This window comes from Castanea sativa, chromosome 10 (assembly GCF_040712315.1).
Source record: "Castanea sativa cultivar Marrone di Chiusa Pesio chromosome 10, ASM4071231v1".
Lineage (NCBI taxonomy): Eukaryota > Viridiplantae > Streptophyta > Magnoliopsida > Fagales > Fagaceae > Castanea > Castanea sativa.
The window spans coordinates 6,000,476-6,016,792 of NC_134022.1; the positions used below are offsets into that span (position 1 = coordinate 6,000,476).

General features: G+C 35.2%; 1 long non-coding RNA gene across 1 annotated transcript; it reads left to right on the forward strand.

Moving 5' to 3' along the window:
- The first annotated feature begins 1,495 nt into the window (after nucleotides 1–1,495).
- LOC142614099 (uncharacterized) lies at nucleotides 1,496–3,368 on the forward strand. The gene is made up of 3 exons (XR_012840358.1): nucleotides 1,496–1,670; nucleotides 2,275–2,329; nucleotides 3,143–3,368. It is a non-coding gene; the product is annotated as an uncharacterized LOC142614099 (long non-coding RNA).
- Nucleotides 3,369–16,317: the final 12,949 nt, after the last annotated feature.

Consider the following 16,317-nt stretch of genomic DNA (forward strand, 5'->3'; position numbering starts at 1 on the left):
ACATTGCTTTTCATCATGAAAAAAGTCATGCACTTTTGAGGGATCAATATCAACCATTTGGTAATTTGCATTCACAATTTGAACAAGTTCAAAAACACATGCTTGGTTGAAGGAACCATCAGGCATAACACCATATCCCATTGGTACCGGACTTCTAATGATAGGAGGAGAATATAAGGCTCCACCATATCGAACTAAAGATGCACCAGTAGCTAAATGAGTGAATATCTCCTTTGGCCAATATCCCACTTTCGTATGATTAAGAAGCAATAACCACCAATTACCAGTTGATTGCACACGGCATAAACTGAACGCATAATAGGTACGAAAGGCGTTTTGATACTAAATCATTGATAAAATTAGATTAAATTATAAATTGCACATTCTAACTTGTAATTTATAATTAGATTAAATTATAATGGAGGCGCTTAATAGTGCCTCCACTATTTCTACTTTTATTGCATCAGTGGTGGATGTGCTAAAAATAGAGATGTTTTTCTTCGGTTTATTGTTGTCTGGAAACACTTTCATAGGTTACCAAAATATCCAGCACCTTTTGGCAGTCATGTCTATTTGCCCTACAAAACAGCAAACTGTCATCTGCAAAGAGCAAATGGGTTAGTCGTGGACTTCTTATACAAAGGGAGAAACCCTTAATAGAACCATCCATGGTAGCTTTGGAAATAAGGCCATGTAAACCTTCTGTGCACAAAAAGGAAGAGGAATGGGAATAATGAGTCCCCCTGATGGATTCCTCTTGTAGGATGGATTAGACCTTTTAATTCACCATTAACTAGGCTTGAATATGATACTAATTTGACACAAATCATCATGAGGTTTATCCAATTCTCCTCAAACTCCAATCTTCTCATAATTTGCTCCAAGAAAGACTACTTCACTCTATCATATGCTTTACTCATGTCCAATTTGAGAGCCATATAACTTGTTTTACTTGTTTTATGGTTTGTCATACTATGGAGAGCTTCGAAAGCCACAAGAATATTATCAGATATTGGGCAATTTTTTGTGAAAGCACTTTGATGTTAAGTGATAATGGATGGCAGAATTTTTTTCAATCTATTTGCTAGGACTTTTGAAAAAAAATTTATAAAGTAAATTGCAAAGACTGATAGGTCAGAAATCATTAACATACATGGGGTTTTTCGTTTTTGGGATTAGGTGATGAATGTGTGGTTAATGGGATGTGGGAGGGTGGTTGAATTTAGATATGATAGAATTGTTTTTGTGACATTGCAACCAACCAAATTCCAATAATTTTGATAGAAAAGAGGGGGCATACCATCGGGTCTTGGAGCTTTGAGGGGAGCCATTTGTAACGGACCAGCCCACAAAAAAAATTTAAAAAAAAAAAAAAAAAAAAAAAAAACTATGGTCAGATTTTTAGTTGGTTTCACACGTGCCCACCTACCCCACTCACTTCCCCACCACACAAATATCATCTCACACTCTCACTCTCTTGGCCGGTCTACAAGGGTCCTTTACGCTTGTTTTCTTTTTCATTTTCTCACAAAATACAAACACTCATCTCATAGTCTCTCATCCTCCCACCGGTGGACCTCCTTCCCCACCATCTCCACCATCTTTTCATGGCAAGATCACCAAAAAATTCTTTAGGAATCTCTAATCCATCTTCATCCCTTTTATTTAAAGTACAATTTCTAATCTTTTTTATTGGTTTATAAGCGCTTTTGCTTGAGGTTTTCTTTATCTAACTTTTGACAATGATACCCATGTGATTTATGAGCTTTGGAAGTGATATTCATGTGTTTATATATATGGGTTTTGTGTTGGTGGAATTATTTGATGAGCAGGTTTATAGTTTTTACAATGGTGGTTGACTAAGTGGTGAATATTTGGGGGTTTTGGCTTTTTAATGTGAAATAAATGGTAAATATAATTTTATTGAGTTTATTTGGAGCTAGTTAAAGATTTAAATTGTTAGTCTTGGAGGATATTGTTATATATGTTGTTTCATGGGTCTCTTGAAAATGGTTTGCATATATGGTTGAAGAAATTCATAAAGTGCTAGGATCTCTTATGGTAAAGGAGAGGCTTTGAATGACATGATTATAAATTGGAGTCTAAGCCTTGTAAATGAAATTGTTGAGAAATTTTGAAAGTGAAATACATTATTTGTGAGGTTAAGTACTTAGGCTTGCCTAATTAATTTCTTTTCTAGTGATTTATAATTCGTAACTAGATACAATGTCAATCCTTATGCTTATCGTGATAGGGTTATTTGGTAATGTTTAGGTCCTAGCTAATCTCCTTTGGGGCTTGGAGAATTAGGCTTTTGGCAGGTTGCAAGGTAAGTAGCTTATAATGGGATTTTTGGAAAATAATTATGTTGCATAAACGTTATTTTTGGGTCAAACACATATTAGAAAATTTTGTATGGATATATGTTTTCTTAAAAGTGTAATGTTGTGACACTATTATATATGACTATTTATGAAAAGTGCATCGTATTTGGTAATGCAAATGGGGAAATGCATGATTCGTTAGCTTGGAAAAGATAAGCATCTTTTATAAAATTCTTGGGAATGGATTTTATGAATTTATTGCATTATTTGCAAATTCTAAAGATGCTTTATCTTAGCTTGTATTATTTGGAAAATTTATGCAAAATACTTACGACAAGAAATGGTTTTGAGGACCTTGAGAATATTATGGATATTTGGTTATTGAAATATTTTATGAAACTACTTGGAAGTGAATTGTATATTTCAAATGCATTAACTTGTGAGCCTTTGATGTGGATTTGTCATTGTGCCATGATATTGGTGATTACCCCGTCTGTGTGATGACCCTGTCCGTGTGACGACCTTGTCATGTGACCTCGGGTGAGGTTTCTGGTTTTGAAATGGTATTGGATATACTTATGGCTCACATTGACTAATATGTAGTTTCATAGTTACTTTGGGAAGCTTTGTGCTACAATATATCTATCATTCTTGTCATGATATTAAGAAAATTTAATTTGCAATATTCAAATGGAAATCCTCAAAATTATTGCATGTTTGTAAAATGCTCATTATCATGAACTTGCATTCCCCCCATCCCCATTAATTATACTACTTACTAGGCTTTGTCTCATCCCATTATTTTACAAACTTTTCAGAGTAGGCAATAATCATTTTGAGAAAGCTTTTTGGAGGCTAGTAGTAGTTAGACTAACTACTAATGGAGGCTGAACTTTTATAATAAAGATATTTAGATGATGTACACCATAAAGTAGACTTGACTCATTCTTTTGTATATTATAGTGGTTATGACTTTATTTCCACTTATGGGACAAGTTATTGATATGTAATTATATTTATTCAGACTTCTATTCTTTTGTGGCCAACGGTCCTTGTAATTATTGCATAAAACTCTTACTTACTTTGAGAGTATATTTAATGGAATTATTTTTATCATTCTTGATATTGGTACTTGATATGATTTAGTTGGATTGAATTGTCAAAAAGGAAAAACTTATAGGTACTTTTGAGATGTCTTTCTCATGCTTTGGACCATTTTGGGTTTGGGGCGTGACACCATTTTTTTCAAGGCTACCTACACTTCCCATTCCATGAATTCCTGAGCCAGCAATGCATTTATCTCTTCTGTAAGAAGCTTAGGAACCAGTTCCAATGCTTCCTCATTTATAACCGAATTTGTGGATGTGAAAAGCCCCTAATAGAAATTAGTAAACGTATCTGCAATCACTTCTTGTTGAGAAATCCACACTCCATCAGTATTGTAGATGCCAGATATTCTGTTCCGTCTATGCCTCTAAGTTGCACCTTCTAACTTTGATTGAAATTTAACTCACTCATTTAACTTTACTTTGGTCAATAAAACTATTATCTATCATTTTTTGGCCCATGGATTGGAGTTTCAAGTAGGCCCTGTTGATACCTTAAGTTTCACAAATATGCGCTATAATTTAAAAATGTGTGCTACATTTCCTACATCAGCAAAAAAATTAGCAAAAGACTAGGGTCCTAAGGATTTGGTGAGTAAGCATTCACAATAGCTCATGTAAAATGGCCTAAGGGCCAAATTTTTTCCAACAAACTTCAAAAATCACCCACATCAATTTATGCATCCATTGTGCAAATTGTATGTTATTTACTATTCGATCAACAAAATTATTTTTATTCTAAAATCTAGACCAAAATAGCTTGAAATTAAAACATATAATTGATGATATAGCTATTGATCTTTGATCTTCATGAATTTCACAAGTATGCATGATATAATAAGAACATGCAATTTAGGGACAGACCCAAGAGGGGACCCTGCACCCCCTCCCCACCCAGGCTTATGATATATATATATATATATATATATATATATATATATATATATATATATTAGGCATATTATTTTCAACCAAAAATAAATAAAATTTTATATTTTGGCTCCCTTCTACGTAGCTTGGCTCCTCTCCCCACCAAAATCATCAATCTAACCAATTTCAGTCAAACCCAAACTCATGTAAATCCTCATCCCAATTTATATGGATGCATTTTTGTTAATATTTTTATTTTTAAAAATGCTATTTTCACAACATTTTTCACTATAAATCTTAAATGATAAGTTGTTACTAGCTGTTATTGGTGAGTAAAAAAATAATTTTAGTAGTGAGTTCAAATTAGAAACAGTTACATCTAACTATCTAGGATTTATTGTAGATATAGCACATCTTTTTCTTATCTTTTTCTTTTTCTTTTTTGCTTATACTCCTAAACCCCCCCCCCCCCCTTTGCTTGAAATCTTGGGTCCATCTCTAATGCAATTCAAAGATTACAAATTCATATCTATCGGTTTAATGTTCTAGTCTCTTGTTCCAGTGGCTCCTCGGTTTTTCTAAGGAATCAATGGAACCGCCCTTCATTTTGTACTTTGTCATCCAAAAATAAATCGCATGTTTTTCCTTTTCAAATTTATTGTTTTGGCGACTTCATGGGTGTTTAGACAAAAGTAGAGCCCTTAAAAGGTACTTTTATAGTAACGAAACGATCATAGCGTTATGAAAATATATGTCCACTATGTCGATGTAATAACTTTCGATAAACTTTATTGACAACCTACAACTCAAACGGCATGTCCACATTTTCTTTTTCTTTTTTAGCATCCCCTATAATTGACCAAAATTCAATTAAGGTCTCTAACTTCATTCATTACACTTTTCTCAAAAGAAAACAATGGTGGTCTCAGCATCACAATCTGTAATGATCATGGATTAGTTATGGCTGCTCTATCACAACAAATTTCATTGCCTACCTCGGTACAAATGGTGGAAGTGTTATAGCACATCGAACACTCAGGTTCGCTCAAGAGCGAGGTTCGGTAGGTTGGTGTTGGAAGGTGACTCGAAAACCATCATAAGCACTATTATGGGAGATAACATGCAGTCCTCCTCCTTTGGACATATCCTCCAGGATATTGAACTTATGGTTTCTAATTTTAGTAATGTTTATGTTTGTCATGTTAGAAGACTAGGAAATTGTGTTGCTCATAGGCTTGCTAGATGTGCTATTAGTAATTATTTCCTTAACTGGATGGAGTTTGTTCCTCCTGATATGTGATGTTTACAATTACAATCTTCATTTGATTAATAAATAATTCTTCCCCTCTAGGGGCTCTTTCTCTAAAAATTAAAAGTTATACACTGCATTCATTCAATTGAGTCCTAATCAAACATATTCACTTAAGACGTCCCATTTGTCACTATTAGAAATGATTCATTCAATTGAATCCTAATCAAATATATTCACTAAAGACATCCCATTAGTCACTATTAGAAATGCCTCGTTAAGACTCATAAAGACCCAAAAAAAAAAAAAAAACTCAAACTCGCCCTAAATGCCAGCTCCAACTCAATGTGTATTTCATACCAAAAATTAAAATCACCCTAAGCATTCAACTTGTATTATTTATTTATTTTAGCCCAAAGATTTATCTTTTTTCTATTTTACATGACCACTTTTCAAAACACTTACATGAGATTATTTATTCTAAACTTTATTTCACTAAAATATCTTCTTCCTTTTTTGGGAATTACACTTCACCCTCCTGTGGTTTGCCTCAAATTTAACTTACCACCCATGATTTCATTTTTAACACTTAACCCACCTGTGCTTTACTCCATTACTATTCCGTTAGCCACCTCCCTATCAGACATTACTACACATTTTTTATCAAAAACAAAACCCAAATCAGATCAAACACTCCTCTCTCCCAAAACACACTCCCATCCACGCGTGCTTATCAAACTAAGATCCTAGATGTTACAAGATAGAGAGCTTGAGATAATAGACTGAGAGCCATCTAAAATTTTGATCATGCAAGTAAACCAAGGAAGAACGAGACACTGATTCTGAGTTTATCTAGGGCAAACTCGTATTTTTGATGGCTCTTGACACAATGTTGCCTCCAATTGCAAACAGAATGGTCCATTCGGAAGAAGTTATTGAACTTTATAGTGACTTAATGAAGTTGGATTCACCACATTCTCAATACTACAAGGACAAACGCAACTTAGTTTTATTACAGCAGGTTATTTCTTCCTTTCTATATTAAGTGCCCGTTTGGTTGGGCTTTTAGGGGCTAAAACGCAGCTTTATTTAAAAGCTGGATTTCTTTGAGCGTTTGGTGAAGCAAAAACGCAACTTTTGGGTAAAAGTTGCGTTTTGGGCCAAGGCAGAAACGCCCAATCCAATTATGGAGGTCTGGAGCTCCATAAACAAAAAGTTCAGCAGCGTTTTCAGATCCTAAAATTACCGAATTACCCTGACCCTCATTCCTCTCATCTCATCTCTCTGCTCCGCTGGGTGAATCTTCTTCCTCTTCTTCTGCTTTCTTCGTCTTCTTCTTCGTCTTCTCTGATCTGTATGTGTGTGTGGGTGGGTGGGTGGGTGGGTGGGTGGGTATGTGTGTCTGTGTGTGGAGGAAAGTAAAAGGAAAGGTAGATAAGAAGATAAGGACGAACTGAACATGTGGAGGAGAAAAAAGTGAAAGAAAAAAAAAAGAAGAAAAAAAAGAAGAGTTTTTGGGTTTGGTTATGCAACGTGGAAGAAAATATAATGAGTAAGAACACAAATTATTTTACAACTTTTTTTTTTATAGTTGTGATATTATAGAGTATGTGGTGGAGAAAAAATTGTGGGTACTAGAACAACTCATTTAAAAGATAAGTGTTAATAAAATTTTATTTTACAAAGATTAATTTTAAATTAGTATTGTGAAAATATTGTGACATTTTATTATATCTCTAAACTTCTTAACTTAGTACTATTTTTTTTTAGAAAAAAAATAGTACTATTGACAGAATATTTTTATAACAATTTCATAATAAAGTTTACATAGTAAGTTGTTATTAGTTCTCATCTAGACCTACTAGTGACATTTTTTTTCCTACTATTAACAACTTGTTATATAGACTTTATTGTGAAATTTTTGTGAAAATATTGTATCCATAACTTGCATTAAAAGAGATAAATAACAAAAATTTCTTTTTATATAGACATTGTCCTTTTTAGTAATTTACCCCTCAAACTGGCACTTTTATAAGTGCTAGCCAAACACTCAGTTTTTTCAAAAAGCACTTTTTAACATTTTTTACCAAACATTCAGCTTTTTGAAAAATCACTTTTTCATTATGCACTTTTTAAAAACTCAACTTTTTCATTATGCACTTTTTCAAAAAGCCCAACCAAACTCACCCTAGCTGTCTAGTAAAGCATAGTTCCCTTACTCCTTTAACCTTTCAGTTGGTAGTTTGTACATGTAATTGTTGAATCTTTCTTTACTTGCTCAATATTTGATATTCCAAATACTCAAAATGATTGGTTTCAAAATAATCTGTAGATTGATCATAAGATCCTTTCAATTTCTAGAACCCATTACCTAAAATTAATTAGATTATATTTATACTTTGCCCATTTGGACTCAGTCAATCTAAATATATTACAACTCTTGAGTCTTCAATAGGCAGGCGTATGCCTCAGGTAAAGCCAAAATCGGTGTCTCGTTCTTCCTCGATTTACTTGCACGATCAAAACTCAGATGGTTCTCGGTCCATTATCTCAAGTTCTCTGCCTAGTAGCACTAGGATCTTAGTTTGGTGAACACATGTGGATGGGAGTGTGTTTTGGGAGAGAGGAGTGTTTGATCTGATTTGGGTTTTGTTTTTGATAAAAAATGTGTTAAGAGTAACGTCCAAAAGGGAGGTGGGTAACGGAATAGTAATGGAGTAAAGCACAGGGGATTAAGTGTCAAAAAATGAAACTACAAGTGGGTAAATTAAATTTGAGACAAACCACAAGTAGATAAAGTGTATTTCCCCCTTTTTTTTTAATTATTTCTCTTTTTTTACAGACCACAACTATCATTTCCTCTATTCCTTCATCATTAGGAAAGAAAAGAAAAAATTAAATAAAAAAACAAAAACGCAAAAAAAAAAAAAAAGTGCTTTTTTTTTTTTTGAGAAAGGAAAAGTTGCTTGTTTTGGTTGTGTATATTTGCCCAATTCAATTTGGCTCTCTCTCTCATTTGGGGCTTCGGTTTCGGGTACAAACAATTGGTTTGTGGAATCTCTATGGGTCTGGTATTTTGATTTGGGTTTTGGGGTTTCAAATGAATGGAAGTTGAATTTGGATTTTTTATATATTTTTTGGGTTGGGGTTGATTTCGAACCCATTTCAATCATGTTTGGGTGTGTGTCAGTGAGTCTAACTTGGCTTTGCCTTTGGGTTGGGTTAGGACATGTATGTTATGTTTCTTTGCTATATCTCTCTACTGCAGTACAGATTGAGATTTGTGACCCAAATGCATAGCTTTTGTGAGTTACAAAAACAGATGTATACATGTGCTCCGTATCAAAACTCAAAACAACTAGTAAAAAATCCGTTTTTTTTTTTTTTTTATACACAGGAGTGAAAAATCCATGCATGGATGATTCAGGTGGGATTTTCAATAGAGACATTTTTCTGATTCAAAGAGAGACCTTTTTCTCATCAAGTCATGGGAGAAACCCATAAACCCTACCACAACAAACATGGCATAGAGGTAGTAACAAACAACAAAGCTAAAAATTAAGATCACCCAAAAAAAAAACAAAACGAATTTATCCCCCTAATTAGATATACACCTAATAATCAGATAAATTAGAGGAATATATTCAAGAGAGAGTCGCTAATAATCTTTTTTTTTTATACAGGATAAAATTTCTCCACTAACCTAATCTAAGTGTATATGTGTATGAAGCTCCCTCCTGGAAACTTGAAACCCGATTCTTATCCTCCACACCCCACAAGTATTTATACTTATATAGTAACCACCGCACACCCTTGGTGCGGTGGTAGCCGCTAATAATTTCGATTATATAAAATTTGCAATATTGGTTGCAGGTCATTCAAACCAAAAAAAAAAAAAAAAAATTAATACAATCAATTATGATCACCACCCAACCATCAAGCACTTCATAGGTGCAAACTCGGAGGACCAAAGTCGCTTACCGCTTCATAAGTGCAAACTCGGAGGACCAAAGTCGCTTCCCACTTCATAAGTGCACATGGGACGGCGATATTCTTCATCATACACAGAGTGATATTCTTCATCATACACAGAGTCACGATTAGGACTTATTAGTCGACAACACTGGGGCCACACTTTATGATAAAAGAAACAATCCTTGAACACGAAACCTTCAAAGGTTTTCAGGGTGTACTAATCAGCAGCAGCTCTGGGCTTGGCCTCAAATTGAATTTTAAAAGTTACACCAGCGGCGAAAAATAGTTTCATCTTCACAAGTCTCACAAATTCAAAATCCGTGACCTACACCAACCAATTTGTTCAAATTGAATATTAATAAGTATATAAACTGATAGACAGACAGAGAGAAAGATGGAGATAAGAAGAAACAAACCTTAACTTGGTTGTAGCGATCAAACAACATCTCTCCATAGACAGAACATTCATATCGTTCCTCCTCAGAAATCTGAGGAACAAGCAAGTTTTTTTTTTTTTTTTTTTTTAAAAGCCTTTTATTCTTCTTTTCCTAATAAAAAAGAAAAGACCCACACATTGCACATACCTCTGTCTCTGATAACCATTTTGCCACATGGAATGGATCTAGCTCCATGTTAGAGGACAAGTGCCAGAGAGAAAGAGAGAGACATACCAAACCAAAGACAGAGAAAGAAAGCTAGCGCCGCTTCTGAGCCTGTGTTGTGTGTGTAAAATGTAAATATACCAAATAGAACTACAGAAGAGCTTGAAACGGGCCGGAGCCCAATTGAGGTCGGGTAAAAATTAAGGTGTTATATCAGTATCGGTAATGTTTTTTTTATATTCAGAAGTGAAGTCATCGTAGTCCGAAAACAATACATCCTCATAGTCTTCATTTGCCATCATTCAATCTTTGAAAAAAAAAAGGTCAGTATAAATATCCACAACCAAAGGGGCAAGGAGTTTGGAAAAAATAAAAGAAAGAGAAAGAAAGAGACATACCAAAGAGAATCTTGAAATGTGGGTTCCAGTTAGCTCAACTGGTAAAATCTATGATGGTTGTACAAAAGACCTGAGATTCAATCTCCGCCTACACCAAAAACTGATTGGTATCTTGGTCTGATGATAAACAGTTATTATCATGAGCGGACGTCATAGGTTAAAACTCTCAAAAAAAAAATCTTGAAAGAGAGACCTAGCGCCACTTCTGATCTGAGACAACGTTTGCAACAGAGAGCCTGTGTGTGCAATATGTAAATACTAAGTAGAGTTCATGTTTAACTTTTTTTAAAGAGCAAATATTAATTAAAGTTAAAGCTTCATTAAATCTTGAATGTCTTCCCTTCTTAAACTTATTGAATTAACTCATTGGCTCTTGCCTTATTTAGAAGTGGTTTTGCATGTTTACTTATCTTTCATTATTAACTACAACTAGTTTTTAACCCATGCTTCGCACGGTTTTTTTTTATTAGGTATTTGGTTTAAAGTTTATAAATCATTACCTACCTTACATCACATCTTCTCAAAGAACTCAATTCGAATTTGTGCTAATTTTACAAAGACCACAGTAAGTGTGGATTTAGCATCAATCCCTTTTGTCTTCTCACAATCTAGAAATATATTCCTTGTTGTGGTTTGCATTGCTTTTGCGTCAAAAAATGTGTTCAGTACCATGTTTTAAATAACTCGTTACAATATGTGAAGAACGTAATTGTGTAAAAAGGGTATACACAAAAAAAAATGAATTGATTATGATGAAACTTTTTCACTAGTAGTCATGCTTAAATCTATCAAAATTCTCTTATCCATTGCTGCTCATTATGATTATGAGATTTTGCAAATGGATGTCAAGACTGCATTTCTTAATGGCAATCATGAAGAAGAAATCTCTATGATGCAACCGGAAGGATTCATAGTAAAGAACCAAGAGCATATGGAAGCAAGTTGAAAATGTCCATTTATGGACTTAAGCAAGCATCTAGGTCATGGAACATCAAATTTGATCAAGCAATCAAGTCATTTAGTTTTGAACAAAATCTAGATGAACCGTGTGTGTACAAAAGACATCAAGATAAAGTAGTAATGTTCCTAATGCTTTATATTGATGATATTCTACTCATTAGAAATAATGTAGGGGTAATGTCATCAGTAAAGGTTTGGTTGTCAAGCCAATTTGATATGAAAGACTTGGGAGAATCTAACTTTATTCTAGGGATCAAGCTTTGGCGAGATCGAAAGAATAAGATGTTAGGCTTGTCATAAGCTGGATATATAAATAAGGTTCTAGAACGATTTAGCATGCAAAACTCCAAGAAATGATTAATTTCTTTCAGACATGGAGTTCCTCTATCTGATGACCAAAAGCCTAAGACTCTTGAGGAAGAAAATATGATGATACAGGTTCCCTATGCTTTTGTAGTAGGAAGTCTCATGTATGCCATGCTTTGTACTAGACCAAATATCTATTATTCAATTGGCATGGTCAGCTAATATTAAATAAATCCAGGACTTTTTTTTTTTAGAAGGAAATCCAGGACTTAAACATTGGCAAGCTGTAAAGCATTTTCTCAAGTATCTAAGGAGAACGAGAGATTATATGCTTGTTTACCATAGTGAGGATTTGATTCCCATTGGCTATACAGATTCAAATTTTTAATCAAATCTTGATTTCAGAAAATCCACTTCAGGTTGTGTGCTCACCTTGGGAGGTGGAGCCATAAGTTGGAGGAGTGTTAAGCAATCGTGCATTGCTAACTCCACCATGGAAGCTGAATATGTTGCTGCTTATAAAGCGGCAAAGGAAGCTATTTTGCTCAAGAAATTTCTTTCTGATCTTGGTGTTGTGAGAATGGAGCAAGTTCCTATCACATTGTTTTGTGACAATAGTGGAGCGGTTGCACAATCCAAGGATCCAAAAAATCACTAAAAAAGAAAAGCATATAGAAAGAAAGTACCACATCATTCGAGACATTGTTGCTCGAGGAGATGTAGTAGTGGCAATGATTGATAGTGCAAACAATCTAGTAGATCCTTTTACCAAAGTCTTGCCCCAAAGGACTTTTGAGTGGCATTTGGAGGGAATGGGAGTTAGATTAGTGCACAATAGTCTTTAGGACAAGTGGGAAATTGTTAGGATATGTGCCCTTAAATCCTATTGTATGATGTTGTGTGTGACATTATGTATGACTTAATGTTGTGATTGATAAAGTTGTTTTATTATTATCTAAAATAATGGTAACACGAATATTTAGACATTATCATATAATCCATGAGATGCATAGTATGTGATTTAGTCACAGAAGATATAGATCACAAGTTCTTTGTAAATTCAGAATTTTAGTTCGTAGTCGGTGATGAAATTGGGCATTTCATCTGCGAAGACTATAACATATCAATTAAGATGATTTGTCTTGATTATGGAAGTGGAGACTTCTAGTTGGTATGTTAATATGTTTTAAGAGTTAAGACATATTGAACTGGACCGTTGTAATATTTAGTATTCTCCTAACAACTGTCAAATGAATAATAAATCTCATGACTTCTATTTACATGAACTCTTAATAAGAGAATAATGGACCTAATCATAAAATGTAGGCTGCTTTGATATATCAGGAGTGAGATCTAATGTCACAATCAAAACCTTAGTATGTTAAGCAGTCACATTTAGTGTTGATAGAACATATATTCTCAAAATGGAATTCATAATTTCTTAACGGAGATATAAAATATTCCTTTGAGATGAGTTTAATAGTTATTCAGAGTGTTAGGCCTAACCACTTTAGTAAGGAATTACTAAGGTATATATTTATGAAATTGGATTTCATAAATATATGATGAATAACTAAAAAGATTAAACCAGGTACTCAAGGATTATGGAAAACAATCTTATATATCCTCAATTTATTGGGGAGACTAATTCCTAAGCTCAAACCCACGACTTGTTGATTTTAGTGGAAGGCACTTGTCATCGCACCAAGGTTCAACCTCTATATCATTTAATCATGTATAATATCCATAACAAAATAATGAGTAATGAAGTTTTATTTTGCAATTATGATCATCCTGTGTGGCACATAATAAAAGAAGCACTTCAAACAAGAGTCTTGTAATTTAGTGATATAACTTACTTTTCTTCATTAGAAGAACTATGGTTCTATTTCATGCTCCCTATTGTTGTAATAATCAAAAATCATCCAAAAATATATCATGACATTATTAAATAAAAGGAAAATAAAAAACTATTTAGTATCACTTTCATCATAGTATATCTCTAAATCTTATGAAAAATCTTATAAAAAATTATTTAATAGGTATGACAATGATGATATTGCATATATTACTTATAGTGTGATATGAAGTTAAAATTTTTAAAAATATGAAAAAGTAGACATTTCACCCCGTGAATTAATCACATCAACTATTCAAACTTATAGTATAGAATTAATTGGTAAATTATATGTCATTGTAAATAATTTTATGAATGACAATGTAATAGAATTTCTTTTCTTTTTGTGGTTTATATTTTAAAAAATATGAAGTGGATATAACACCCTGAATTAATCATGTGGGGGTAAAATGGTCAAAACACGTATTTGGGCCTTGGGCCTGATATTGGTGGTGTAAGCCTGTCCAAGCAAAGCCTTTGAGGCCCACAAGTCAGCTTTTACTGGAAAGGTTAATGATGTAGTCCGAGGAGAGGCATCTCCTCGGCTGGGTCCAATAAAGATTGTATGACACGTCACGATATTTAGGGAGAGAATTCTAGAAAGTTTGGTGGGTAAAGATATGTTTCATGCTGCTATAAAAAGGAAGAACGTATGAGGAATATCAAGGGAAAAAGTTGTTACCACCGCATTAAAGACCCTACACCTACCTCTCTGGCCGCATTAATGGGGAAATGACATCTGAACAGTACCAATTAGCCTTACAGCTGTTATTTGAGGACTTCCAGAGGGCGGTGGAGAAAGAAAAAGATATGGATCATTGATTTGTGTTACACGTGGAAGGTGAAGGGAAGAAGGAGAGTGATATAAAAGGAAAAAGAGAAGGAAAAATGAGGGGCTCTTCTTGAATTGTAATTTATTTTTAAAGGAAAGAAAGGCAATACAAGCCACCATCGGCTTATGTCCGAGAAGAATTTCTGTTATTCTTATCCATTGATTGTGTAGATAGTGGCAATCTAGCCCGCCTATCTGTTGTCCAATATCCATAAAACCCAGGTTTCAAGCCCACGCTCTACAAATTTTATTGCATAAGGCTCTTTGGGCCTGAAATCATCATGCGTTTGGGTCCGGGTACAAATTGTGCACTTACAACTGGTGCCGTCTGTGGGAAATCTTGTGTTTAAGGAATTGGAACACTATGGCAGGCTCTAATCCACATCATGCAGAGTCTCAGGGGTCCCAGCGTGAGGATCATTTCCAACGTCTTGAGTGGTAAAGGGATCGAGAGGGCAGTGTGCATACGGTGAACACTGATGTGAGTCATTCGCGGGATGGAAGCAGAATCCCCCATGAGGACGACGCAAAGGCCATGCAAAGGGAGATCAATCACCTTAAGAAGAGGTTGCGTCGTGCTAGACGGAGACGAACACCATCTCTTCCTGATCCTTCCTCTGAGGGCTCCCAAGACAGTAGTTATAGGCCAAGGTCTAGAACTCCTCCTAGTGATACTTTCTCGTACGAGAAAGACGATCTTCCTGGTCGTAGGGATAAAAAGTCTTCCTCCAGGGGCTTGGGAAACGATGCTATGAGCAGGGCGTTGTACCAAATCACCAAGTCACCTTTCTCACGCAGGATCGAAAAGGGAAAGCTTCCACGACGGTTCACTCACTCAGCCCACGTTCACCATCTATAATGGCAGAACAGACCCAGTAGAGCACGTGAGTCATTTCAATCAGAGGATGGCGGTAGACTCTAAGAATGAAACCTTAATGTGCAAAGTCTTCCCCTCTAGCTTAGGACCTGTTGCTATGAGATGGTTTAACGGCCTGAAGGCGGGTTCTAGCGATTCCATCATAGAGCTCACTAGGGCATTTGGGTCTCAGTTCATTACATGCTGTAGAGTTCCTCAGACTTTGAACTCGTTATTGTCCATGGCCATGAGGGAAGGAGAGACCTTGAAAACGTATTCCGATAGATACTGGGAGATGTTTAATGAAATTGATGGGGATTTTGACGAGGTGGCGATTACACTTTTAAGGTGGGCCTCCCAACTAATCATGACTTAAGAAAATCTCTGACCAAAAAGCCTGTACAAAGTGTACGACGGCTTATGGATCGTATTGATGAGTACAAAAGAGTTGAGGAAGATCAACAGCAAGGTAGGGGGAAGGCGAAGGTTATCCCACAAGAGAGGAGGGATTTCAGGTCGGATAGATACAATAACAACAGGCCGAGAAGAGATTTTGCTGGGCAGTCTGGTTCAGCCCCTCCTTAAGTAATCAACACCGTATTCCAAGAACTGGTACACCAATTGCTGGAGAAGATCCAAAAGGAACCATACTTCAAATGGCTCAACAAAATGGCTAAAGACCCTACGAAGCGGAATCAAAATCTCATTTGTCAATATCATCAGGACGTGGGTCATACTACCGAGAATTTCCGAACGCTACGGAACCATTTGGAGCAGTGGGTTAATGAAGGAAAGTTGAAGCAATTCTTGTATTAGCCCAATGGACAAGAAAGTCATTTAGGTCCGAGTAATCAAAGGAACAGTTCATCTCGGCCTCCCTTGGGAACGATTAATGTCATTTTCACTGCTCCTGGCAGGACTGGCTCCTGACCTACTAAGGTG